Consider the following 26,176-nt stretch of genomic DNA (forward strand, 5'->3'; position numbering starts at 1 on the left):
CTGCCAGCTTTTGAGCTTAAGTTAAAGAGGCCAAATTAAAAAGCTGACGAAGCAGGTTGTACCTGTTAAGTAGGCCCCAGGCTCAAAGGGGAAACAGTTATCAGCAAAGAATCTATGTTCTCAGCATGACTTGATGCAGATGTAAAAGACGCAATCAAAGAGATCCTAGATTGCTGCAGGATGCCCAAGCACTCTGGAATTGAGGGAGCTGGGGGTTCCTTTGCTCCTATCTGTCCCCGGTCATGGCCCTCCCCTTTTCTCCATTCTCCTTAGACACAGGTTTGCTCACAATATGGTTTTTCAATTGGATTTCAGTTCTTGACCTTTTCCCATCTCAGGTTTCTTGCAGGTTTCCCAACAAACCTACAAGGGTTGTCATTCTGCTGGTGGCAAGAGACTCCAAATGTGTCTGCAGACTCAGGCAGGAAGAGAAGGAAAGTGTCAGATGGTATTTAGCCATTTCGGTGGATAAGGGATGATTGACTTGAGGCCTTAGAGGGCAGCTGGATCTTCCGTGCTTCTAGTATGTGAAGGAGTAGTTTTCAAAGTTTTCAGAACATAGGCACACCCTCTGAATGTGTCTGGCCAGCCTTGATTCATCCTCTCACCCTGTAAGTAAAAATGATGCTCTCAGAAGGCAGTGAGTTTCCTCCAGGTGGTTCTTTAGCTAGAGTAGAAAAGTTTCCTTTTTCAAACGATCGTGCCTTTCTCAGCTCTCCTTCACAGCAAAATGCCTTGAAAGAGTGATTGATATTAGTTGGTCCAATTCCTTCTGTCTCACTTTCTCTTGAACCCATCATAGTCAGAATTTCACCCTCCTTACTTGACAGAAAATTGCTCTTGTCAAGGTGACCGTGACCTGCCAGCTGCTAAATGCATGGTCAATTTCCATTCCCCTCTCACCTGATCTATCAGCAGCATTTAACCCAAGTGATCATCTGTCTTCTTTGCAACATTTTCTGTACTTGGCTCTCAGGATACTATACCCCCCTGGTTCTCCCGCTCCCCACCAAGGCCATTCCTTCTCTGTGATCTTTGCTGGTCCTACGTTATTTCCTACCATTACTCCAGGACTCCATTCTCTAAATCTGTCCTTATCTTTCTTCTTTTCTATGCATTGGTCTCATGACTTTAAATATTTACTATTTGTTGGCAACTCATACATTTATTTACCCCACCTGAACATCTTTCCTGAACTCCAATATCCTATGTCTAATCGCCTTCTCAACATCGCTACTTGGATGATGAATAGGATCCCAAACTTAACATAGCCAAAACTGAACTACTGAGCTCCTTCATCCCAAACCTTCTTCCACTTTCTACTCAATCTCAGTAGACGGTGACTCTTCTCTTCCAGGTACCCAGGCTAAGAACCTTAGAGATCTTTCTTTCAGAATCCATACCTAATAATTCAGCAAAGCTGGTAGCTCTACCTTCAAATGTGTACCCAGGGCCCAAACACTTCTTACCACCCTCACCACTCACCGCCTTAGTTCATGTCACCGGCATCCTGGATTATTGCTGCAGTTTCCCAGTTGGCTTCAGTGCCTCTATCTTCACCCATTGCTCTGGCTGTCTCCTCATCTGTTTTCAAAATAGCAGCTAGAGTGATACTTTTAAAACATAGGCCGGATCTTGTCACACATCAAGTGTGAGACTTTATGCTCCAAAGATATCCATCTCACTCAGAGTAAAATCCTAAGGCCTTCACATATTCTTCAGTTCCTAAATCTGGGCCACTGCTATTGCTCTGACCTTATCTCTTGCCACCCATCCCAACCCCCATCCCTGATCACTCCCCTCTTGCTACATTGTTGTCCTTTCTTCAGACACACCAAGCATTCTCCTATCACAGAGCCTTTGCATATGCTGTTCCTTTTGCCTGGAATGTGTTTTCCTCATATATTTTCATGGATCACTTACCTTTTTTCAAGTCAAATAATTATCTGCAAGCAAAAGGATTCCCTGACCATCCTATCTAAAATGCTTATGTAACCATCACTACCCTGATTTCTTTATACCGCTGAAACCACATTTGTTATTTTTGAAACTTCTTATATTGTTTACCCCTTGACAATATAATCCCCATGAGTTTAAGAATCTTGTCCTTTTCCACTGGGGTACCCCTAAAACTTTAACAGCTCCTTAGGCCATAGTTGATGCTTAGTAATATTTGTTAAATAAATGGATGAATCTATTCCTCCAGATGCAAAGATTCAACATGACAAAGTGGCTCTTGTCAACAAACTCCTTAAAGATTACAGGATAGTGATACTTCTTTATTAAACTAAACCATCCAAGCTTCAAAATGGGATTGCACATGCTGTTATTTCTGTTTCTGATGTAAAATATGCTTTTTTTTTCTGTTGAAGATGATGGATTTAAGTTTGGTGAACATTTCCAACTCTAGGATTCTGCTAATGTGCTAATGTGCCAAGGTGTCTTTTTATTATGATCAGCTAGATTCAACAAATATTGATTACTTCCCACTCTATGCTGGGCTCTGATTAGAGATGGAAATGCAGATTGCTTAGATCTGATTCCGCCCTCAGGATGCTAGAAGGCATTTAGGGATAAGAAGTACAGACCTGATTTTAAAAATTTTCAAAATTGTAAAATGTTGATAAATGATAAAATGTGTCTATTCCTATCGAGAAAGTTTAGCCCAATGAGAACATTAATATCCTCAGGCAGATTATGTGTCAAACATCCTCTGAAGGAAAGTGCCAGGACAAGATAGGTTCACGTGGTCCCAAAGAGCGCAACATTAATAAATACCCTAAGCGAGGTAAAAACAAAGTGCTGTGGGAGCTCTGAAATGGGAAAAATCATGTCTTGGGGTGGGAGGTATGATGGATGGCTTCATGAAAGAGACTATAGCTGACCTTGGTAGGTAGAGAACTAGGCAGTGACAACAAGGAGGGCTTTCACGCAGAGAGAAGGCCCTTATGAGCACAGGTGCATACGGGAGACTCCAAGTCTTTTTTTTTTTTTTTAGAAATGTTTGCAGCCAAGAGTGGGTAGAGCATGGTGCAGGAACAAGACAGATGTTGGAAATAGGAATCGAGGGTAAAGCCAACTTGTGTTTGGTAGTATTATTTGTTTTTTACTGTGGTTGTTTGTTTTCCAAAAATAACAGGATTGATAAACAGGGTCCTTGTTGTTTTGCAACACAGAGCAAAAATGATATTGCCAGTCTCATAATTCTTAGTTGCTATTCAATGCCCGTACAAAGGATTTTGGAATCCTCAAAGAGGATTAATTTATTTATAGCAACTTTTTGGTGTATTTCCATGTTTCTTTCAATCTTTGAAAATTGGTCATCCATGCAGCATCTACAAAGACTGTTTAGTAGCCACCTACCAGAACAAACTATAGTGCTCCTCTGATGGATAACAGAGCTTACTGTAAGTGCCTTTTCATGATCATGATGGAATTTCCCCCGTTCTTTGCCTTTTCCCATAAAGCTCACATCTGCTGACCTCCAGGGTTTGAGAAGCTCTCTGTCTCTCTCATTAGCTCAAGCAGCTCAAACTCTGTCTGAACAGGATTCCAGTAAAAATGGTTACAGACTGAATAACAGTCTGTCTTTCCAACTAGCATGGGACTCAAATACTTAAAGGAACACTGCATTTTGGTAGTCAGACACGGTACATAAACTGAGAACTATCATAAAATACTGTATCTCCACACACAGACCATTATGACAAAATCAGGGACCTGCTCTCCCTGAAAAAAAGATACAGCTAACGTTTACCTGTATCTACAGTCCATTTTAATGTAATTTTATTATGACATGGATCACAAAACAAAAGTCATTGAAGTCACAGACTCAAAGCATTTCAGAGCTGGGAGACATTAGTGGTTATTTGTTTCAATTTTCCTGGTTTATAAATGAGGAAACTGAGGTCAGAAGAGATTACAGCTTAACAAAGGTCAGTTAAAGGCAGAACCTGAACATACCTGGACCTGCAATTCTTTCCACAGGGGAAGGTAATCATCTTTCAGTGGTCTGCTGTGGGAAAATTTCTTTATTGGCCAGGCTTTGACTCTCGTGTTCTTTAGAGCGCTCTGGACTTCTCATCCTTACTTTTGTAATACGCTTTCCTTGTCTTAGGAGGCCTATGCATGACATAGATGCTTTAACACCAGCTCAGGCTCGCAGGCTACAGGGGAGCTCTGTGGGTGCAGGAAGCTTGTCTGTCTGTATTTTGGACTTTTGCATCATGCCTAGTGCCTTGTGGGAGCTCAAGTTCTGTTCCTTTCTATTGCAGAATGTACTTGTTTAATTGAATTGTCGTGGTTGAGATAGAGGGTGGATATTTGATGAAGGCAGGTTGCAAGTGATCATGTCATCTACCAAGTATGAGAGAGTTGGAGAAAAAAGAAATATCAGGAGGGGATGGAAGGCTAAAATACAAAGACAAAGGGTGGGGGAAAAGTCGGAAAAAGACCACAATTGAAAGCACAAATCTAATTCCTGTTTAAATGCAAACAGGAGTCCAGAATGTGTCACATGTGTTCAGCCTGTGCAAGTGATTATGTCAATTAATTAAAAAGAAGGAGGGGAGGGGAACAGGGGTCCAAAAGGAAGTGCTCCCAAAGATTCCTGAGAATCCCCTCCTTCCCCATCAGTGTTTGGAGAAGGAGATGGATTCCATTTGTGCTGGCACTGTAAGAAAGAGGACGCATTAGCCCTGAGTAGTCACAAGGAGGCAGCTCTCGCTGCAAAACCAGATGGGGTCTCATCACCCACGCTAGGCAGGTGGGGTCAACTTCCATGATATTAGCCCAGCAAGCGTCCAGAGGACTCAGCTCACTGCTGTTCTTTTATTTTCCTGTGGAAACCTTTCAAAAGTACTAATTCCTTGGTCAACCAAGCCAGAGCCTCAGGGAAGCCCAGATGCCCCACCTGCCTCTCGAGGGGCCCAGGCTGCTCCAAGAAGCAGAACAGGCGGCAGTACGATTTCCCGTCCTCAGCTGCTGCACGGGAGGGAGTCGGAGAGCAGGTCATCTTGGATACAAACTGGAGGGGCTGCGGTGGCAGTCTCTGTTCAGGCTTTGTCGCTGCTTCCCAAGCAAGCCCCATGGAACCTGGGCAAGTTGGGGCTGGGGCCCAGACTCCAGGGATGCTTGAGGGTTGCACCCGTCAGAATCCCTGGCGCCAGGCCAGGCCAGAGCGGCCTGCTCCGTGCAGGAAATATTGAACATTCTGAGTCTTAAAGAGCAAACCTGGACTGGTTCCAAGATTACACTTAATACATCTGCTGGGAGCCACAGAGAAGGGAGACTGGGGGAATCTGCAGAAATAACCCTTGCAGGGCCAGGAGAGCACACAGCATCTGCATGGCACAGGTAGTAAAAGTAACATCGTCCCTTACCTCTGGTAGCACTGACAGTTTCTGAAGCTCATTCTTACACACGATCTCTTTGTTCTTCTTTATGATTCTGAGAGGTAGGCAGGGAATATTGTTTTAGGTAAGTTGCAGATTATGCATCTCTGTGCCTCGTACAGCACTTAGCCTAGCAGGTTGTACAGTGAATGGTGAGTAAGTGTGTGAGTGGATAAATGGGCAAACGTCCATTTTATAGGGGAAGAAACTGACACAGAATAGTTAAATTCATTGAAAAGCACTCAACACGCTTGTGGGCACTCACGACATGCTAGGCACCATGCTAGGAAGACATGGTCCCCTCACTTTAGGCACTCATAGTCTAGGGAGTGAGAGGGTCAGAAACAAGTAACTAATAAGTTAATTATGCAACTGGACACGTGATCCATCTGAGGTGATTACGAGGGCTGTGGAACACAGAAAGAGACAGACCAACTCCGGCAAGAGGATGTGAAAGTGACTTGCTCAGTGGACTAAAAAGGAGCATGAAAACTACAGGTGTTCATGCTCATGCTTTCTTTGTTTTCCCTTTAGCCTGGCCAGGACACGTCTCCTGTTTCTCTAGCCCCTACCCTCAGACTACCCTTGAGTTGTTGCTAGTTCATTCCTGAAGTTCTACCTTTATCAGGAAGTTATCTTCAGCTTAGGGCTATATTAGCTTGTCTAAATTAAAATATTCCATGGGAAGGATATTTGTGTGAATTAGGGAGAAGGAGATAAGCTTTCACGGGGGGTGGAGAGGGAATACACAAATGAAGGGCTCGAAGACTCTGAGCTCCCTAGGGGTTGGTGTGGGTGACTAGGGAGAGAGAAAATAAGAAGAAATAGAACAGGTGACTGGGGATTGCTAAAAGGAAGCATCGCCTTCACAATTTTGCTTTTCTTCCTCTAGAACATCCCTACATCAAATAAATATACCACGCATATGTACATATACATGCATGTATGTACATATATACATACATATACATATATACATACATGCATGTATGTACATACATATACATATATACATACATGCATGTACATATATACATACATGCATGCACTCTCATACACACACACACCAATGTAGTCTTTAAAACTCTCACAAAAATGGGATAGAAAGTTTTTACCAGCGCTTCTTACACTGAATAATTCTGTAGTGATATTTGCCTGATATTTGTGAGCATGAGGTTTCATGTAGCTTAATAGCTGTCGGTTTCAAATTTTATTAAACTTCTGCCTTGTTCACAGTCTGATTTCTTTAAGGCCTTATCTAATTGCCTTGAGCTACAGGGGTTATTACCTTGGCCATGTGCAAAGATATAAATTTCACCACATTAATTGAGGAGAAGTAATAAACTAATGTATAAAAGTAGCAAAGAATTTTGATAATTTGTGTTCTCGTGGAAGAAGAATAGCTCATAAAAATAATTATTCCATGGTACATGTTTGCATTATTTACAAGGTACATGCATGCACTCCTATCTACAAATGCTGTTGGGCATTTGGCTATAATCACCAGAAAGCCAGGTATTTCCAAGTATCTACATGTGTGCTGAATCTAGTTCAAACTTCTGGGTTTTTCATTGACAAACGTGACTTTCAGCAGACCACTGAGGTTCAGGAACCCACAATCTAGGTGTGACAGTCACCTCTTCTGGGGAGATTTCCTTGGTTCTTCTGTGTGATTAATGGGCCCCTCTTTCAGGTCTCCCGAGTGCTGTACGTGGGAATTGATTTGTCCATCTCCTCCCCTGGGATGGGAGCACCTTCAGGGAAGTCATGGGCTCTTTTTTTGCCTCTAGATATTTCTTGAATGGATGAATGAATGAAGTGCCTACTGTGCGTTCCTACACCCATGACTCTAGTGTGGTGCCTTGCACAGAGGGAGAAACACAATAAATATCGAATGAACATGTATGTTTGTGAGTAAAGGGATTCAGATCAGCTGTGTTGCATTACACAGTCATTTTATTCAAATGTCTCAAAGCCTACAATGTCATTTTTAAACTGCTTCTTCCAGCCCCAGGGAGAAAGTAGATAAAAATCATGACGACCCCTTGAGGCACCCCGAGAAGGGATATGCGCTCCCCAGGTTCATTTGGGGAGTGAGGCGTTTGGACATCACTCCCACCCCTACTTCTGTCTCCTCTTGCAAGTGTGCTCCCCTCTGCCTTTCTCTTCACACTATAAGTCGCCAGCATATTTATATATTCTGGGGTCTCTATGTAAATCCACATTCCATAGATCCCAAAGCTTTTCTTCTGTTTCAGATCAAGAGGCTGAACAAGATATGCTTTTTTTTTTTCTCTTTTGTAACCAGCAAATGGCTTTTTTATCGATCTACCCCTTCTAACATAAGGTTTGTCTTCATGTAGAGTTCGGAAGCCTGTGGTCTCTTTTTCTCTCCAGTAACCCCTTCCTTAAGTTCAGAGAGACTAACTGTTTACTTACCTCCACCTCTGTCTTCCCAGTTTTATCTGATCTTAGCTCTGTTCATAAACCCCCAGTTTCTCCCGCGTCTTGTGTTTCCTGCCTGCTGTGGCTGGAATTTTATGGGACTAATCAGGTTTTGCTTTCTTCACACCCTGTCTCTTCACCATCCATGTGGCCCTCTTGACTCTTATCCCCCTACCCTCACCTTCATGGTGCGTGGGTCTATTAAATGGTGTCCAGTTCAATTTCTGGCACCCAATAAATCTAAATTTTCAAGCTTGGGAAGCCGGGCTCACCCACTGGCACCCAGATAAATGAGTCCTCCGTGAGAAACCCACACTGGTCATTACTCAAGACTCTCCTAAAACCCCGACACAGGCTTCCTGCCTGAGAGACTCACAGTGCCCCTTGACTCTCTTACCCTCTGGAAAAGAAAACGCCCCCCACCCCATCACAGGGACTTAAGTCATCTCAGGCTCTCCCCGCTCCAGACAGATGCTCAAAGCCGCTGGAGGCCCCCACTCTTGGCCCCCAGCCGGCCCCCACGTCATTGCCCACTGCAGCGCCTTTGAAATGAGACTTAATATCCAGCACACGCGCGTGCACTGTTCAGCTCGCAGGGGCTCCGAGCATGGAGCTGAACAAAGAACCTCCGTGCAGAGGTTTCATTGTTCGCAACAAGCACGACCAATGAGGGCTTCTCTCCCTGGCCCTCCCAGTGGTGACTCTCTTGCCCTTTTCGGGGGTACTGTTTCAACACCCTAAATCTAGCTCTTCCATCTGACTGACAGCAGTCCTAAAATTGTCCAGGTGCGGGAAAGAGGGTTGTCGGGGTTGAGGGCATTTGAGATCAGGTTAGCTTCCTAGAAAACTGGTGGGTAGAAGGGTCCAAGAGCCAGGACTCCTGGGAGGAAACCGGGGTCAGGGTCTGTGTTTCATTCAGAGAGGGGAGACCTGGAGAGCGTGATCTGCTCTTGGGAAGTTGGAGAGTATTTGTATTTACTTATTTATTTTGACTTGTGAAATTATCCCCTTTCACTCTGTCAGGCTTCTGAGTCTGCACAATAAAAATTAATTACAATGAATTAGAACCTTTATAAACCACCCTTAAGAGAACAGCGGCTCAGAGGCAGCCCCTCCGCTGGCTTCTCGGCGGTCTACAGTGTACAATTCGATCAGGAAATAATACTTCAAGAAGACAAATGTCTCTAAAATAAAGTACCTGCTTTTGGCTTTTATGGAATAAATCCTGGAAGTAATAGGATGCTGTGATGGTTAGCTTTCTGTGTCGATTTAGCTAGCCTATAGTAGCCCATCATGTAATCAAGCACTAATCCACGTGTAGCTTCGATGGTATTTTGTGAACGTAGTTAACAGCTACAGCTGGTTGATTTTAAGCAGATTACCTTGGATAGGACAAATGGGTCTCATCCGATCAGTTAAAGGTCTTAAGAGCAAAAACTGAGGTTTCCCAGAGAAGAAAAGATTCTGCCTCAAAACGGCAGCGTCAATGCCTGCCTGAGTTTCAGCCGGCTGGCCTGTCCCACACATTTCAGACTTGCCGGCCTCTGCAATCCTATGAGCCAATTTCTTGAAATAAATCTCTTTAAATAAATAAAGTTTCTATCTCTATTCTACATTTCTATATCTATGTGTTACTGATTCTGTTTCTCGGGAGAAGCCTGAATAATGAAGGTATTTAGAAATCTTTTGCTGAATTGAAATTGTTCATTGTGTAAGTACCTTCACGGCAGGATGACAGTTCCTCTTTCTTTTCTGAGCATAAAGCATTATGCTGCACACATGGTAGGAATTTACCAAGTGCTTACTGAAGTCACTGGAAACCTCAAGAAGCCCCATCATGCTTTTTTCAGCCTCTGCTCCTGCACTTTCAGTTCAAGTGGAAACATTTGCTCCTTCTCATTCACACAGGACTAATCAGCCTGACTTGGGAGTCCAGCTCTTCTCATGACCTTCCCATAACCTTGTCAAGTGCTGATGCTCCCATCCCTCTCTACCTGTAAAAGCTGTCAGAGGAACCACACCTTTCCCAAAGGCCTCACTGCAGAGAGCCCAGGCGTATCACTTAGTCTTGCCTCCTAGCACTTGCACCTCAGAGCCTTTAGGTTTACATCCGCTGTGGTGTTCTGGCCTAGCATTGTGAGATGATGTCCTCCCTTTCTCATTAGTGGGTGGTCCCTCTGGGGGAATTCCAGGCTCTGATATTGTGGAACATGTATGGCCTTTGGAATTAGCCAGACCCAGTTTGAGCCCCAGTTTTCATACAAACATTGAGAACCTGATGAAGTCATGTACATTTTCTGAGGCTCAGTTTTCTTATTAGTAAAATGGCAATAAAGTGACTCAGGGACATGTGAGGAATAAATAAAGCTGATAGAGAGTTTTCATTTATTATTTTAAAATTAGCAAAAAAACACATGTTTCTCTGTATTAGTCCAGGTTCTCTAGAGGAACAGAACTAATAGGATAGATGTATATATGAAGAGGAGTCTCTTAAGGAGTATTGATGCACATGATCACAAGGTGAAGTCCATAATAGGCAGTCTGCAAGCTGAGGAGCAAGGAAGCCACTCTGAGTCCCAAAATCTCAAAAGTAGGGAAGTCAACAGTGCAGCATCAGCCTTCAGTCTGTGGCTGAAGGTCTGAGAGGCCCTGGCAAATCAATGGTGTAAGTCCAAGAGTTCAAAAGCTGAAGAACTTGGAGTCTGATGTTCGAGGGCAAGAAGCATCCAGCACAGGAGAAAGACGGAAGGCAGAAGACTCAGCCAGTCTAGTCCTGCTTTATCCTAGCCACACTGGCAGCTGATTAGATGTCCACCCAGATTGAAGGTGGGTCTGCTTCTCTCAGTCCACTGACTCAAATGTTAATCTCTTTTGGCAACACCCTCACAGACACACCTAGGAACAACCCTTTGCATCCTTCAATCCAATCAAGTTGACACCCCTAATGAAGTTTCTGTGGAATGTGTAATACAAAGCAGGTAAGATAAGAGCTACTCTGATTGGTTCTAAGGAAAGCTTCTTACTTGTGCACTGGGACTCCCACTGTCTGTCCTTTTCAAGGGCATGTCTTCAGCAGTGCTCTCTCTGTCTCTTATAACAACATGTAGCACTGCTCTACTGGATCATCCCAGCCAGACTGAGAACATGATGGATGATGGCATAGCCTCCGTCTTTCAACCAACCAACCAACCAACCAACCAAGTCATCATCAACTAAGCAAAAAAAAAAAAAAAAAATTCTGCCCTTACCCTACATGCCCCTGAAGTTACTACCTCACTCCTGTCCTCTTCTTTCCAGCAAAATTCACTGACAGAATTGTCTATGTGTTCTGTTTTCTCTCTTCTGGTTCTTTCTTGAACTCACTCAGTCTTTGTTCTCACTATTCCACTACTCCGCAGTCCTAGTCCAGGTTGAAAAAGATCTTCACATTGCCAGAACTTATGGTTGATTTTTAGCCATAGTGGATCACATCTTCACCTTGAGGTAGTTTCTTCACTAGTCCTTGGGGAACCACTCACTCTTGGTTCTCCTACCTCACTGACAGTTCCTCCTCAGTCTTTTTTATGTTGTTCTTCCCCATCCCCTAACCTGTACATTTTGGAATGTCCCAGGACTCAGTTCTCATTTACAAACAGTGAGCAGGGTAAGGCTAACTTAATCTCATAGTTTTATTATCTATACATTGATAACCCTCCAATTTACATATCCATCTAGACCCTGTGTCCTGAAAGCCAGTTTTATCATCTATACATTGATAACCCTCCAATTTACATATCCATCTAGACCTTGTGTCCTGAAAGCCAGACTTATACAGCCAACTGGTTGCTTGACATCCCTGCTTGCATGTCTAAGAGACGTCTAAAATTCACCATGTCTGAAAATGCACTCCTGATATCTCCCTGAAACTCGTTATTCTGAAGTTGTCCTAATTCGTGAATGACCCTTCCAGCCTACAGTTTACTGATCTATACAGCCTTAGGACCATCTTTGACATTTCATTTGTTGTCTCACCCTGCATCTATTCCAAGGACAACTGCTTTAGGCTCTACTTTCAACATATATCCAGAATCTGACCCCTTCTCACCACATCTACTTCCACACTGAGTCTAGTCTTATGCTCCATTCTCTCATGTGGATCATCTTAACAGCCTCCTGTCTCCTTGCTTCATCTTTCATTCAACTATATTTTATTCTCCACATAATATCCCTCTGAAAACATTAGTCATAATTAGTCTCTCCTCAGCTCAAGCCCTTCAGTAGTATCTCATCTCACCCAGAGTACTTTTCACAGCCCAAGGCCCCATACGATCTCCTACAAACTTTCTGGGCTTAACTTCTGCCACTTTCTTTATCCATCCTTGGGTAGGATCGCCAGTGTCAGTCACAATCTCCTTCTTGCCAATCTTCAGACACAGTGAAATATGCGCCTACCTCAGGGCCTTTGTAGGTGCTGTTCCCTCAACCTGGAAAATTTTTCTCCTGGATATTCACATGAATCCCTTGAGACACCCACAGGGCTCATTTGCTCTCTTCAGAGAAGAGACCTTCTCAGAGAGCTGAACCTGACCACCCTGCACAAAAGCAAATAATACCCCCAGCTCTTTACAGCCTCCTTACTCTGCTTTGTTTTTTTGAAGCACTTGTCAATAACTGATGTATTAGATATTCTTCTCTTCTTTTACTTATTGTCTATTCTCACAAAATTTAATCTTCCCAGCAGCAGGCACTTTGTCTCTTTTGTTCGTTGTTGTATTTACTAGCACCGAGTACAGCGCCTGGCATGTGGTAGATTATCAATAATTATTTGTTGAACAAGCGAATGACTGAACAAACCCTGTTCACTGTAAGCTCCATCCCCTGGTTCAGCATCCATCCTCTGGAGCTCCAGAGATGGTTTTCTCCCTGGAGTTCTCTCCTATCTCTTCCTCTCAGGTCTTTGCCTCTTGGTGGTAAACATCCCTGGTTCTTTCCACAGTTCTTTAAATAAAATGGTGGCTCTGGCAACACATCTGAGTTTCTTCACACTCCACCATGTGGTTTGTCTGGATTTAGGGATTTGAACACTTAAAATAGTTGTTTGCTGCCTATTTTCTTGTCCTCCCTGGGCTTCAGCTCCACCATAGCCATGTTGATTCTACCCACTCATGTCTGAAGACCAGAAATCTAGACTGAGAGCTGGGTTTTGGGATATGCAACTCAAAGAGATAGTGGATTTAAATCTCAGACCTGTCAGTTTCCTCATCTATGAATTATGCCAAGCCCATAACTTCATGTGGCTAATGCAAAAATTAATGTTGTTAAGTGTTTAACACAATGCCTGGCACATAGCAGACTCTTATAAATGTCAAAGTCCGCCTGACTTTCTCTGCCTTATGTCAACTTCATACCTTTGTCTTCAAGCAGTGGATCCACTTTTTCCAGCTTGTTCTTGCTCCATGGGGAGCTTTAGCAAAGCTCTTCTTGTCTCTACCCTGAATATGCTAGGCTTACTGGGAAAGATAAATGACTTTGCTAAAGCCCCTGTATATACAAGGTCTAAAATTGCAACAAGAGATTTAGTGGTAAACCTAAAGTAAGTTCAAATGGTAAAAATAACTTAAAAGCTTCAAGATAGTATATTACATACTTTGGATCACTTGTCACTGTGCTTAAAGATCAGAATGAATTAGGTGTGTGGATGACTTAAGTGTACTTTGATTAGAAAGAGGTGGCTAATAAAGAAACCCTCTGGAAATGGTTTATCACCCATACAGCAGTTTAGAACCTATGTACACAGTCGATGCCAATATGTTTTCTATAAAGTGTATTTAAAATTTAACATGGGTGGTAGTCAAGAGCAGAAGACAGAACGTTCAGATGGGGCAAGTGAGGAGAGTTTAATGAAGGGACTATTCACAAAGGTGTTGGAAGGATTAAGGAAAACCAAACAGAAGTGCTGAAGCAAGCAGGGGCAAGCCAAAGCTGGGAACGGTGACCATCTAGGCCTGAAGTAGCAAGGGAAAGGAGCAGTTCCTGGTCTCAGGAAGGGTAGCTAGCTCTAGGAGAAGGCTGTCTCAGATCCAGCTATCTCAGGCAATGCAACCGAGAGAGCGAGCCAGGGGAGTAGATAACCCCAGCCAACCCACCGCTTGCCGTCCCTTCTGCAGGTAGCACCTCCCTTTGGCAGAACACAGTGGACACTAGAGAGCAAGGGAGCCGTTGATGTTGCCCATGGAGTTCAGCCTCCAGGGCCTCAGGGTAGGATGGCAAAGTGGAGGGAAGATCTGAAGGAGCCAATGGGGAATATCTGGCAGGATTTACTTAGTAATGAACGACTTTTGATGAAGGGCGGAGATGAGAGCTTTTCCAAATGCTTTTCTATAATATTTGGAATACCTCATGTTATTCTTGCATTACTTTTATTAATTGTTTTAATCTTGAGGGCTTTTTTATTTTGGTGGTGCTGGAATTATGGGCTTTTTATTTTATTTTTTCTGTATTAAAAGACTATACTCTTATTTAAAACTCATATGGGACTGTATGATTCCATTATATGAGGTTAGGAGCAGGCTAAGGCACTGAATGGTGATAGAAGTCAGAACAGTGGTAACTTCCAGGGAAACTTTCTAGGAAATATTCTGTATCTTGAACTGTGTGGTGATTACACAGGCACATATATAGGTCAAAATTCATTGAGCTTGCACTTAAGATTTATGTTTTTGTTTTTATTGAGACGGGGTTTCACTCTGTTGCCCAGGCTGGAGTGCAATGGCTCAATCATGGCTTACCACAGCTTCAACCTCCCGGGCTCAGGTGATCCTCCTCCCTCACCCTCCCAAGTAGCTGGGACAACAGGCCTGCACCACCACACCTGGCTAAATTTTTTTTTTGTTTTGTGGAGATGGAGTTTCACCGTGTTGCACAGGCTGGTCTCAAACTCCTGGGCTCAATTGCTAGGATTACAGGCATGAGCCACTGCGCCTAGACTGATTTGTATATTTTATGATATATAAATTATACCTCAATTAAAAAGAACAAAAAAGAGTATGGTTATGCCCTTGGAAGTGCAATGTTTGTGTGTGATATTTTGAATGTTTATACAATGCACAGGAGCATTTGTGTACCAGATCTGCATTGTCTTATCTGCTCTCTCTACACGTGTAACCAACACTCAGTTTTCCAAGGGGCAAAGACAGGGGAGGGGCGTAGACTAGTCTCAGAGAAAGCTACAGACAATTACCCTCAGTTGAAAATAAACATAATAAAACTATAGAACTCTAATTTTTGCAACTTGAGAGGGTTTTTCTGCAGCTATTCACTTCTAATCACTCTCACCTAATAAATGAATAGAATAGCTAATGTGATTAGACTAATTCACTATTCATCAAGAATATTAAATGAATAGAATATTTTGCATTTCACCAGTCACACATCTTGAGTATTTACCTGATATTACAATCAGACATGTGTTAGATTTTCTCTCTGCTTCTGGGCCATAGCTCATGGATAATTATAGTGTTTAATTAGCTCCACACAGCACTTGGCTCTCCGGTGTGGATGGAAATTACAGGATGCAGAGAGAACAAATCAAAGGCTGTAAAGGAAAGTAGCCCTTTGCTGTATTCCCTTGGAAGCATTAGCAGGGGCCATGGGTAGCACAGGGTGAATTGTTATTCCACTTGAATAGAAAAGAAGTTGCTTTTCATAGAGATTTTTAAAGTCCAATTTTCTTGGAAAACACAGATAGTGAGCATGAAATAGAAAATAGGTAGAGAGTTTAATTTGCTTACAAGGAGGATATTTTTCCCCTGATCATTTTTGACAGCTCTTTATATTTGACAAAATCATAGATCATTGGTTGGGAGTGTCCCCTAAGGAAGCTGGACAGGTGACTATAGTCTCAGGCCATTGAGCTAACTTTCAAAGGGTCAGGCAACTGCTCTGAGTCCCTGTGGCCCGCCTGAAAGTGAAACAAAGCAGTCTGCGAGCTCAATGCCTAATTCCTGAATAAATGCAATAATTTGAATCAATCCAATCCTCTCCTACAGACAGATAATGAGCATCTTCTCTGGGTAATACGTAGTGCCAAGTGCTATGAAGATAAAAAGATAAGACGATACCATCCCCCCCGAGATTGGAAATTGTGAAGGGAGAAAGAGTAAAAAGTCCATAGTGATCGTTATATAAGGTAGTGGACTCGGGGGGGAGTCTAAAGCAGAAGGAGTCACACCTGGCATAAGGGTGTGGATGGTGTTCCAGAGAAATCTCGAAGGATTGATAGCGTTGTGAGAAGCTGAGGTGACAGTAGGCCAGGAAGAGAGCCACTGGAACCAAGATGTGGAAGTGAGAATCTAGTTTGGTTTGTGGAAAAAATGGGTAGGGAGGAAAAATATCCTTCGATTTCCAACAAGCATACTTGATCCAAATTTACTTTATAGACCTTCGGATGAAAGAAAATAGTTTATTTGAACACCTTTTCTCCATGACGTCCTTCCTCTATTCTCACCTTGATGTTGTATGAACTGAATTTGCCCATGCTGAAAAGAGAATTACAATATCTCCCATCCCAGCACTTTGGGAGGCCGTTGTGGTGTGTGCCTGTAGTACCTGCTACTAGGGAGGCTGAAGCAGGAGAATCGCTTGAACCCTGAAGGCAGAGGTTGCAGAAAGCCAAGATTGCACCCCTGCACTCTAGCCTGGCAACAGAGCAAGTCTCCATCAAAAAAAAAAAAAAAAAAAAAAAAAAAAAAAAAAAAAAAAAAAAAGAGAGAATTACAAGGTATCCTAAAGGTCTTTTCACTGACATTTTCTTATCAAAATTACCATGTGAAGAAAGTCTACGTTCTCTGATGAATAAGTCATTGGACATCTTTCACTCATTCAGCAGCTACTCACTGAATGCTTATAATGTTCCTGACACTATGAATCAAGGCTCTGGGACACAGAAGTGAACTGACCAAATCACCTCTGTCATGGAGCTTATATTTAAATCTGCTGATGAGAAATAAACACATGCGATGAATTACGTCATAGGTCAGGAGATGACAGCGCCATGCTGAAAAGTAGAACAAGGTATGGGGGACAGAGAGTCCCAAGGATGGTGTTCTTGCATATAGGGTTGTCATGGAAATTCCCTCTGATAAAGCATGACTTGAACAGAGACTGGAGAGGGTAAGGAAATGAGCCTGGTGGGTACCTGGAAGAAGGGCAGCAGGAAAGTAAGTGCAAAGGCCCTGTGGAAAGAACACGCTGGGTATGTCTGAGGGGAGTCATGGAGGGTGTTGTGGTGAAGCAGAGTCAAGTGGAGGCGGGGGTAGCAGCAGGACAAGAGCGGGAGAGAGAGAGCAGGAGGGCAGAGCATAAAGCAAGACTGCCATTTTCTCTGGGTGAGATGAGATGGGAAGCTGCTGAAGCATTTTCAGCAGAAGAGTGGCATCACAATCAGTGGTCCCCCCTTATCTACAGGGGAAGAGTTCCAAGACTCTCAGTGGATACCTGAAACTGAGATGATACCAAACCCTGTGTAGTTTTCCTGTCTGATAACCGAGATGGCTACTAAGTGACTAATGAGTGGTGGTGTACACAGCGCAGATACACACTGGACGAAGGGAGGCTTCACATCCTGGGCTGGATGGAGCTGTAGGGCATGAGATTTCAACATGGAACAGCGTGCCATTTAAAACTTATGAATTGTTTATTCCTGGAATTTTCCATTTAATATTTTTGGACTGCGGTTGACCGCACGTAACCGAAGCTGTGGAAAGCACAACTGCAGAAGCAGGGATTACTGTATTTTTTGTTTTAAAAGGATCACTGTAGCTGCCTTGTGGAGAATAGATTGGAATCCAGGGAGGAGGACAAAGGTGAAAATAAATAGGGTAACTGGGTGTCTACTGCAAAAACCCAGGCATTGTACAACGGCAGCTTGTGAGCAGTGAAGGTAGTAACTGTCAGATATTTTGAAGGTACGGCCAACAAGCTTTGCTGACGGGTTAGGCCTCGGATATGTGAGAAAAATATGAGTTAAAGAAGACTTCAAGTCTTCGGGCCTGAAAAATTGGGAGAATGGGAGAGTTACCACTTACTAAGATGGGGAGGAATTGGGAATGCAGCAGAACCAAGTTTACTTTTAGAAATGTGAAGTTTGAGATTCCTATTGAAAAGCCAGTGGAGATATTGAAGAAGCAATTGGGTATGTGAGTTAGAAATTCAGGCAGAGGCCTGAGCTACAGAGATAAATTAAGGAGTCATCTGTGAGTAGGTGGTACTTCAACCCCTGGAGGGAGATGAGATTTCCAGGCAATTCTTTAGATAAAGAGAAGAGGTGAGTATCCCGAGAAACTTCAGCATTTAGAGGTTGGGGGATGGTAAGAAACCAACAGAGGAGGGGTCAGAGTTCGAAGAGTTCCAAAAAAGAGTGGCTTCTCGGAGGACACGTGAAGGGTATTTCAAGCAGGAGGGCAGAGTCATCCCTTGGAAGAAAAAAGAATAGTCTTTTGTTCATGTTAGGAGTATGCTGTTGTTAAGTGTGATAGGCAGAATTCTAAGATGGTGCCCAAGATTCCCCATGCCCCTTATTATACATGCCTGTGTAATCTCTGGCACTGTAAATATGATGGATGTTATTCCAGGGATTCAGTTATGCTCTATGGCACAGTCGATTTTTAAGATGCGAGATTATCCTGGTGGACCTGACTTAATCACATGAGCCCTTTAAAAGCAGCTGGTTATAGATGAGGACGCCAGAGAGACAAACTGCAGCTGCCCAGAGGAAACACACATTTATGATGTGACCTGTCACTGGGGGCACAGGGCAAGGAACTGTGAGTAGCCTCTGGGCATCAATACCAGTCCCTGGCCAACAGTTAGCAGGAAACAGGCATCTTCATCCTACAGCCTTAAGGATGTGAATTCTGCCAGCAACCAGAGAGCTTGGAAGAGGACCCAAATAAGAACAGCAACCACAGCTGGCACCATGATTTCAGCCTGGTGAGACCCTGAGCAGAGAATCCAGCCATGCCATGCCCAGACTTCTGACCTACAGAAACTGTGGCATAATAAATTTCTGTTGTTTTAAGATGGGATTTGGGGGTAATTTTTAATGCAGCAATAGAAAACTAACATTCTGAGGAAGACTGAGGATTTAAAAGTCTGTGGAAGAGAGAGAGTGAGAGTGAAATGAGGAAAAAGAGGGAGGCAGGAGATAAAAAAGGGAAAGAGATTGGGAGGGAAGGAGAAAAAAAGAACAATGTCTAAGAAATGCACCTATATGGATATTTTCAGAGAACTATTAATCATAAAGTAAATAACTCTCCTTATTGCAGAAAAGGAATTTAAGAAGGGAAACAATGATTTATTGCTGAATCCATAAGGGTTTCACAGTAAATGCTTGGCCAGACCGGAAAGCAGGCTGCTCTGGGAGGCTTATTTGGGGCCTTCTGCTTCCCTCTGTTCAGTGTAGGATCCCAGGCTTTCTCTTGCTAATCACTGGCCTGGGTTGGGTATCTGGAGGCATAATTTCCACGTTGGCTCTCATCATGAATTGCATCCCCAAATCCTTACCTTTCTTGATGTGGCCCTACCTGTGAGTTGTTATTGACTTGGAGATCTAGAAATTGGAGTCCAGAGGGGAAGGCCTGCAGTCCACGGCATGATCCTAGTTTTTCTGGGCCACAGAAAGCAAAGCAGAGGAGGTCACATGAGCCCCAAACCCTGGGCTCTAGTTTTGGTTGTACCATGTCTAGTTGTGTGACCATGAAACATTGTTGGTCTTGGAGTCTTAAGTCTCACTATCTGTAATTTTGGGAAAATATCTGACTTCTTTGTAACACAGAGGGTGGTGAAGATAACGTGGGAAATACGAAGTAATATGAAGTATTACCATTTCAGCTTTGGCCATGAGCTCAGTAGCCTCTAGTTTATTTTGATTCTGAAGGTTCTACGTGAAAGTCTGTTAACATCCTGGTCACATAGGGCCCACACTTAAATATCACAATGTTAGGATGTTTATCTAAGTAATTAGAGACACAGTGAATTGCAGAATGAGATTGGTTGCCACTAGATAATATTATAATAATATCCCATTGCAATGAATATTATTACAGTATTATGCTTCAATGCTATCTGAGAAGGAGTACTTTCTCAAACTAATTATCTAAAAAAAAAAACCTGTATAAGTTAGTGAATGGCCTTCTTTTATAATGGAAGTATTTCATGGTGAGCTATCTGCAGTAGACAGGGGAAATCTGAATTGAGCTGTTTGCACCTCTTTTGTCCTGCCACGAAGTAAATATTAGCCTTTAGGGTTCCTTTTTTCTCTCTTCCAATATCAGAGTGGATGAAATAATATTTCACTTAACTTCCAAACCACACCAAAATCGAGTGGTTAAGAGAAGGAAAGAAGAGGTGGAGGTAGAGTGACAGCGACTTCCACTTAGTAGGTGGAAAGCTCCACTTTAACCTTTGAATTCCGTAAGGAGAGCATGGATACACCTGGGCTTTCTCTCCGGCCCCTGCAGACAGAAAAAGTAGCAGCATATCATCCCAGCCAAACCCCACAGCATGCGTGTGTGCACACACATGCCTGTGTAGACACACACACACACACACACACACAGACATGAAGAAATAATAGAAAACAAAAAGTCAATCTCATAGCGTTTTTTCAGAGAAGGATTATACTTCTGGAACCAGCACTGTTTCAATGGTTGATAAAATTATTTGACTTCTCAAGCACAACAAGAGAAAAGGTAAGAAGGAATCTGATTTCTATGACTATGTTTAATAGCCAAGTTCATTCATTCAACAGATATGAGTTGGGCACCTACAGCACTGGGAATGCACCAGGGTACAATATAGAAAAAGTTCCTGTTCTCATGGCATATATGTTCTAGTGGGAGAGGCAGAATAAATGGATTAACATATATATATACACACACACATATATATATATATATATATATATGCAGTGGTGGTAAATCCTGTGAAAAATAGGGGTGCAGGGTAAAGATATAAAGAGGGCAGCTGGAAAGGGTAGTTGCTACTTACATATGGTGACCAATGAAGGCCACACTGATGATGAGAACCTCAAGCACAGAATTGAAGAAAGTATTGAGGAAGCAAGCTATGTAACAATTTGGGGGAAAAGCATTTCAGACAGGAGGTAGAGCAAATGCCAGTGCCCTGAGACAAAAGCACGTTGAACTTTCATTTGCACATTTATTTATACATTCATACGTCCTCTCCATTCATTCATTCATGCATTCTCTCATTTATAGAGATAACTGAAGAAGCAATTGGCTATGTGAGTTAGAAATTCACATAATTAATTAATGCAAATTACATGCATCTAGGGAACATTTTTTATCAAATTTGTACCTCACTTTAACTATGAAATGCATATTTGTTGATTATTTAATATATGTTAAGCATAGGAGGAAAACACAGATGAGTCTGGCAAGATTCTTATTTGTTTGTTTATTTATTTTTGAGATGTAGTCTTGCTCTGTCACCCAAGCTGGAGTGCAATGGCACGATCTTGGCTCACTGCAACCTCCACTTCCCAGGTTCAAGAGATTCTCCAGCCCCAGCCTCCCAAGTAACTGGGATTGCAGGTGTGCACCACCACGCCCAGCTAATTTTTTGTATTTTTAGTAGAGACGGAGTTTCAACATGTTGGCCAGGCTGGTGTTAAAACTCCCGACCTTAGGTGATCCTCCCGCCTCGGCTTCCCAAAGTGCTTGGGATTATAGATGTGTGCCACCGCACCCAGCCAGATTCTTATTTTTTAAAAAAGACAGACACATAAACAAATAAATGTAGTATTCCATGAGGCTCCATGGTATTGGGAAAATAGCATGGACTTTGAAAACAGATATTTTAGTCCAGCCATTTGTAACATACCTATCCCTGAGCAAGTTACTTTCCTCTTTAAGCCATAGAGCCTAGGGCAAGTGATACCTACTTTGTAGAATTCTTGTGAGGAATAAATAAGATAACACACATACAGCACAGGTACATAGCAATAGTAAGTGGCACAGTTGGTGGCACATAGTAGGATATTTGGTAAATGCTTACTGAATGAGTGGAATCAATGAGTGCTCAGAACAGGAGTGGTGAGAATCGTTATTTGCCATAGGTTACTACGTGGAAGTACAGAAAAGTTATTTATTCTTGATTATTCAGCAGTGGTCAGAGGTCAGGTTTTCTATCTGGTCTATACAGGGTCTGGACTATTTAAAAATTATTTACAATCTTTCTGAATATATTTCAGGGGCCAGCCTATACTTGGAATCAAGCAAGGCCCTTACTTGCATTTCATTTACAATGTGTTTAAGTAATTAGAAAATGATAAACCCTTTATTATTAATGGCAATGGAAACACAGTTCAATCTCACAGATGATGCAGGAGAACATATGGTCCCTGAGTTTCAACTTCTGATAAGTGGACTTAGTCAATTTTATTTTCTCTTCCTATCCTTGCTCACCTTCGGGCAGAGAAACTTAGTAGCTTTGAATTGTACCTGGCACACAGTACTCAAATACTTGTTGAATGAAGAAATGAATGAATGACGAGTGAATTATTTTACTCATGACCACTCCCTGGAACCTTAATTTTTACTTTCATCAAGATCTCAACACCCTCAGCCTTCTCATTTCCTCTTTTACTGCATCCACCTCCCTGGCCAGATTTGCTACATGATCACCTTCATCAATTCATCTCTTGTTAATCTCCCTTGACCTGCTATAGTGTCCACCATAACTAAGTCAATCCTAATTCTGCTCCTCAGGGGCACAACATCATTTCAGAAAGTCTCAGAACATTAACGACTTGGCCTGGACATCTGATTTCAGTGGCGTTTGCCGGTGACCCTGTTATGCATATTGTTCATTTTTCTTGCCATTGTTGTTCCATAATTTTCCAAAGTTTTTCATGTTCTCCAAGCTATAGTCTTGCTTTCTCCCAGATACTAGTATCAGTAAGTTATCTCATTTACTGCTTCACTAGGATTCTGGAAGCTAGTGGTGTCCATCTCAGTACAAGTCAAATCAGATACATCACATGTGCCTTGCTTGCCTGCTTGCCTCCCTGCCTTCCTTCCTTCCTTCCTTCGTTCCTTCGTTCCTTCCTTCCCTCCCCTCCCCACCCCTTCCCTCCCTCCCTCCCTTCCCTTCCCCTTCCTTCCTTCCTCCCCTCCCCTCCCCTCCCCTCCCCTTCCCTTCCCTTCTCCTTCCTCTCCTCTCCTCTCCTCTCCTCTCCTCTCCTCTCCTCTCCTCTCTCTTTCTCTTTCTTGAGACAGCATCTTGCTCTATTTTCCAGGCTGGAGTGCAGTGTCATAATCACAGCTCACTGCAGCCTCGACCTCCCAAGCTCAAGTGATCCTCCCAACTCAGCCTCCCAAGTAGTTGGGACCACAGATGTGCACCACCAAGCCAGGCTAATTTTTAAGTTCTGTGTAAAAACAGGGTCTCCCTATGTTGCCCAGGTTGCTCCTAAACTCCTGGGCTCAAGTGATACTCCTGTCTCTGCTTCCCAAAGTACTCAGATTACACGTGGAATTACCGGGATGCCCAGCCTTACATGTGCTTTCTTTTTTTCTGCAGGGCTACATTATCTTTTTTCTTTTTTCTTTTTAATTATACTTAAGGTCTGGGATACAGACATGTATCCCAGTGTACAACGTGCAGGTTTGTTACATAGGTATACATGTGCCATGGTGGTTTGCTGCACCCATCAACCCGTCATCTACATTAGGTATTTCTCCTAATGCCATCCCTCCCCTTGCCCCCCCATCTGGCAGGCCCCAGTGTGTGATGTTCCCCTCACTGTGCCCATATGTTCTCATTGTTCAACTCCCACTTATGAGTGAGAACATGCGGTGTTTGGTTTTCTGTTCCTGTGTTAGTTTGCTGAGAATGATGGTTTCCAGTTTTATCTATGTCCCTGCAAAGGACATGAATTCATCTTTATTCATGGCTGCATAGTATTCTATGGTGTATATGTGCCACTTTTTTTTATCCAGTCTATCACTGATGGGCATTTGGGTTGGTTCCAAGTCTTTGCTATTGTGAATAGTGCTGCAAGAAACATATGTGTGTCTTTATTGTAGAATGATTTATAATTCTTTGGGTATATACTCAGTAATGGGATCGCTGGGTCAAATGGTATTTCTAGTTCTAGATCCTTGAGGAATCACCACATTATCTTCCACAATGGTTGAACTAATCTGTACTCCCACCAACAGTGTAAAAGCGTTCCTATTTCTCCACATCCTCTCCAGCATCTGTTGTTTCCTGACTTTTTAATGATTGCCATTCTAACTGGCATTAGATGGTATCTCATCGTGGTTTTGATTTGCATTTCTCTAATGACCAGTGATGATGAACTTTTTTTCATATGTCTGTTGGCCGCATAAGTGTCTTCTTTTGAAAAGTATCTGTTCATATCCTTGGCCCACTTTTTGATGGGGTTGTTTTTTTCTTGTAAATTTGTTTAAGTTCCTTATAGATTCTGGATATTAGCCCTTTGTCAGATGGATAGATTGGAAACATTTTCTCCCATTCTGTAGGTTGCCTGTTCACTCTGATGATAGTTTGTTTTGCTGTGCAGAAGCTCTTTAATTAGATGCCATTTATCAATTTTGGCTTTTGTTGCAATTGCTTTTGGTGTTTTAGTCATGAAGTCTTTGACCATGCCTATGTCCTGAATGGTATTGCCTAGGTTTTTGTCTAGGGTTTTTATGGTTTTAGGTTTTATGTTTAAATCTTTATTTCATCTTGAGCCAACTTTTGTATAAGGTGTAAGGAAGGGGTCCAGTTTCAGTTTTCTGCATATGATTAGCCAGTTTTCCCAACACCATTTACTAAATAGGAAATCCTTTCCCCATTGCTTGTTTTTGTCAGACTTGTCAAAGATCAGATGGTTGTGGATGTGTGGTGTTATTTCTGAGACCAGTGTTCTCTTCCATTGGTCTATATATCTGTTTTGGTACCAGTACTATGCTGTTTGGTTACTGTAGCCTTGTAGTGTAGTTTGAAGTCAGGTAGCATGATGCCTCCAGCTTTGTTCTTTTTGCTTAGGATGGTCTTGGCTATATGGGCTCTTTTTTGGTTCCATGTGATATTTAAAGTAGTTTTTTTTTCTAATTCTGTGAAGAAAGGCAATGGTAACTTGATGGGAGTAACATTGAATCTATAAATTACTTTGGCTAGTATGGTCATTTTCATGATATTGATTCTTCCTATCTGTGAGCATGGAATGTTTTTCCATTTGTTTGTGTCCTATCTTATTTCCTTGAGCAGTGGTTTGTAGTTCTCCTTTAAGAGGTCCTTCACATCCCTTGTGAGGTGTATTCCTAGGTATTTTATTCTCTTCCTAGAAACTGTGAATGGGAGTTCACTCATTATTTGGCTCTCTGTTTGTCTATTATTGGTGTATAGGAATGTTTGTGATTTTTGCATATCGATTTTGTATCCTGAGACTTTGCTAAAGTTGCTTATCAGCTTAAGTAGTTTTTGGGCTGAGATGACAGGTTTTCTAAGTATACAATCATGTCGTCTACAAACAGAGATCATTTGACTTTCTCTTTTTCTATCTGAATACACTTTATTTCTTCCTCTTGCCTGATTTTCCTGACCAAAGCTTCCAATGCTATGTTGAATAGGAGTGGTGAGAGAGGGCATCTTTGTCTTGTGCTGGTTTTCAAAGGGAATGCTTCCAGCTTCTCCCATTCAGTAGGTTATTGGCTGTGGGTTTGTCATATATAGCTCTTATTATTTTGAGATACGTTCCATCAATATCTAGTTTATTGAGTGTTTTTAGCATGAAGAGGTGTTGACTTTTATTGAAGGCCTTTTCTGCATCTATTGAGATAATCATGTGGTTTTTGTCATTGGTTCTGTTTGTGTGATGGATTACATTTATTGATTTGCGTATTTTGAACCAGCCTTGCATCCCAGGGATGCATCCCAGGGATGAAGCCGACTTGATCGTGGTGGATAAGCTTTTTAATGTGCTGCTGGATTTGTTTTGCCAGTATATTATGGGGGGCTTTCCCATCAATGTTCCTCAGGGATATTGGCCTGAAATTTTTTTGTTGTTGTTGTGTCTCTGCCAGGTTTTGGTATCAGGATGATGCTTGCCTCATAAGAAGAGTTAGGGAGGAGTGCATCTTTCTCTATTGTTTGGAATAGTTTTAGACGGAATGGTACCAGCTCCTCTTTGCACCTCTGGTAGAATTCGGCTGTGAATCCATCTGGTCCTGGGCTCTTTTAGGTTGGTAGGCTATTAATTCCTGCCTCAATTTCAGAACTTGTTATTGATCTATTCAGGGATTTGACTTCTTCCTGGTTTAGTCTTG

The 26,176-nt window shown here is 42.5% G+C and overlaps 1 long non-coding RNA gene across 1 annotated transcript in view; it reads right to left on the reverse strand.

Moving 5' to 3' along the window:
* Positions 1 to 473: 473 nt before the first annotated feature.
* The window catches only part of LOC141408531 (uncharacterized), a 258,154-nt gene continuing 232,451 nt past the window's right edge, over positions 474 to 26,176 (reverse strand). The window contains exon 3 of the long non-coding RNA XR_012423832.1: positions 474 to 609. This is a non-coding gene — a long non-coding RNA (uncharacterized lncRNA). The remainder of the gene's footprint in view (positions 610 to 26,176) is intronic.

Source organism: Macaca fascicularis, chromosome 14 (genome assembly GCF_037993035.2).
Source record: "Macaca fascicularis isolate 582-1 chromosome 14, T2T-MFA8v1.1".
Lineage (NCBI taxonomy): Eukaryota > Metazoa > Chordata > Mammalia > Primates > Cercopithecidae > Macaca > Macaca fascicularis.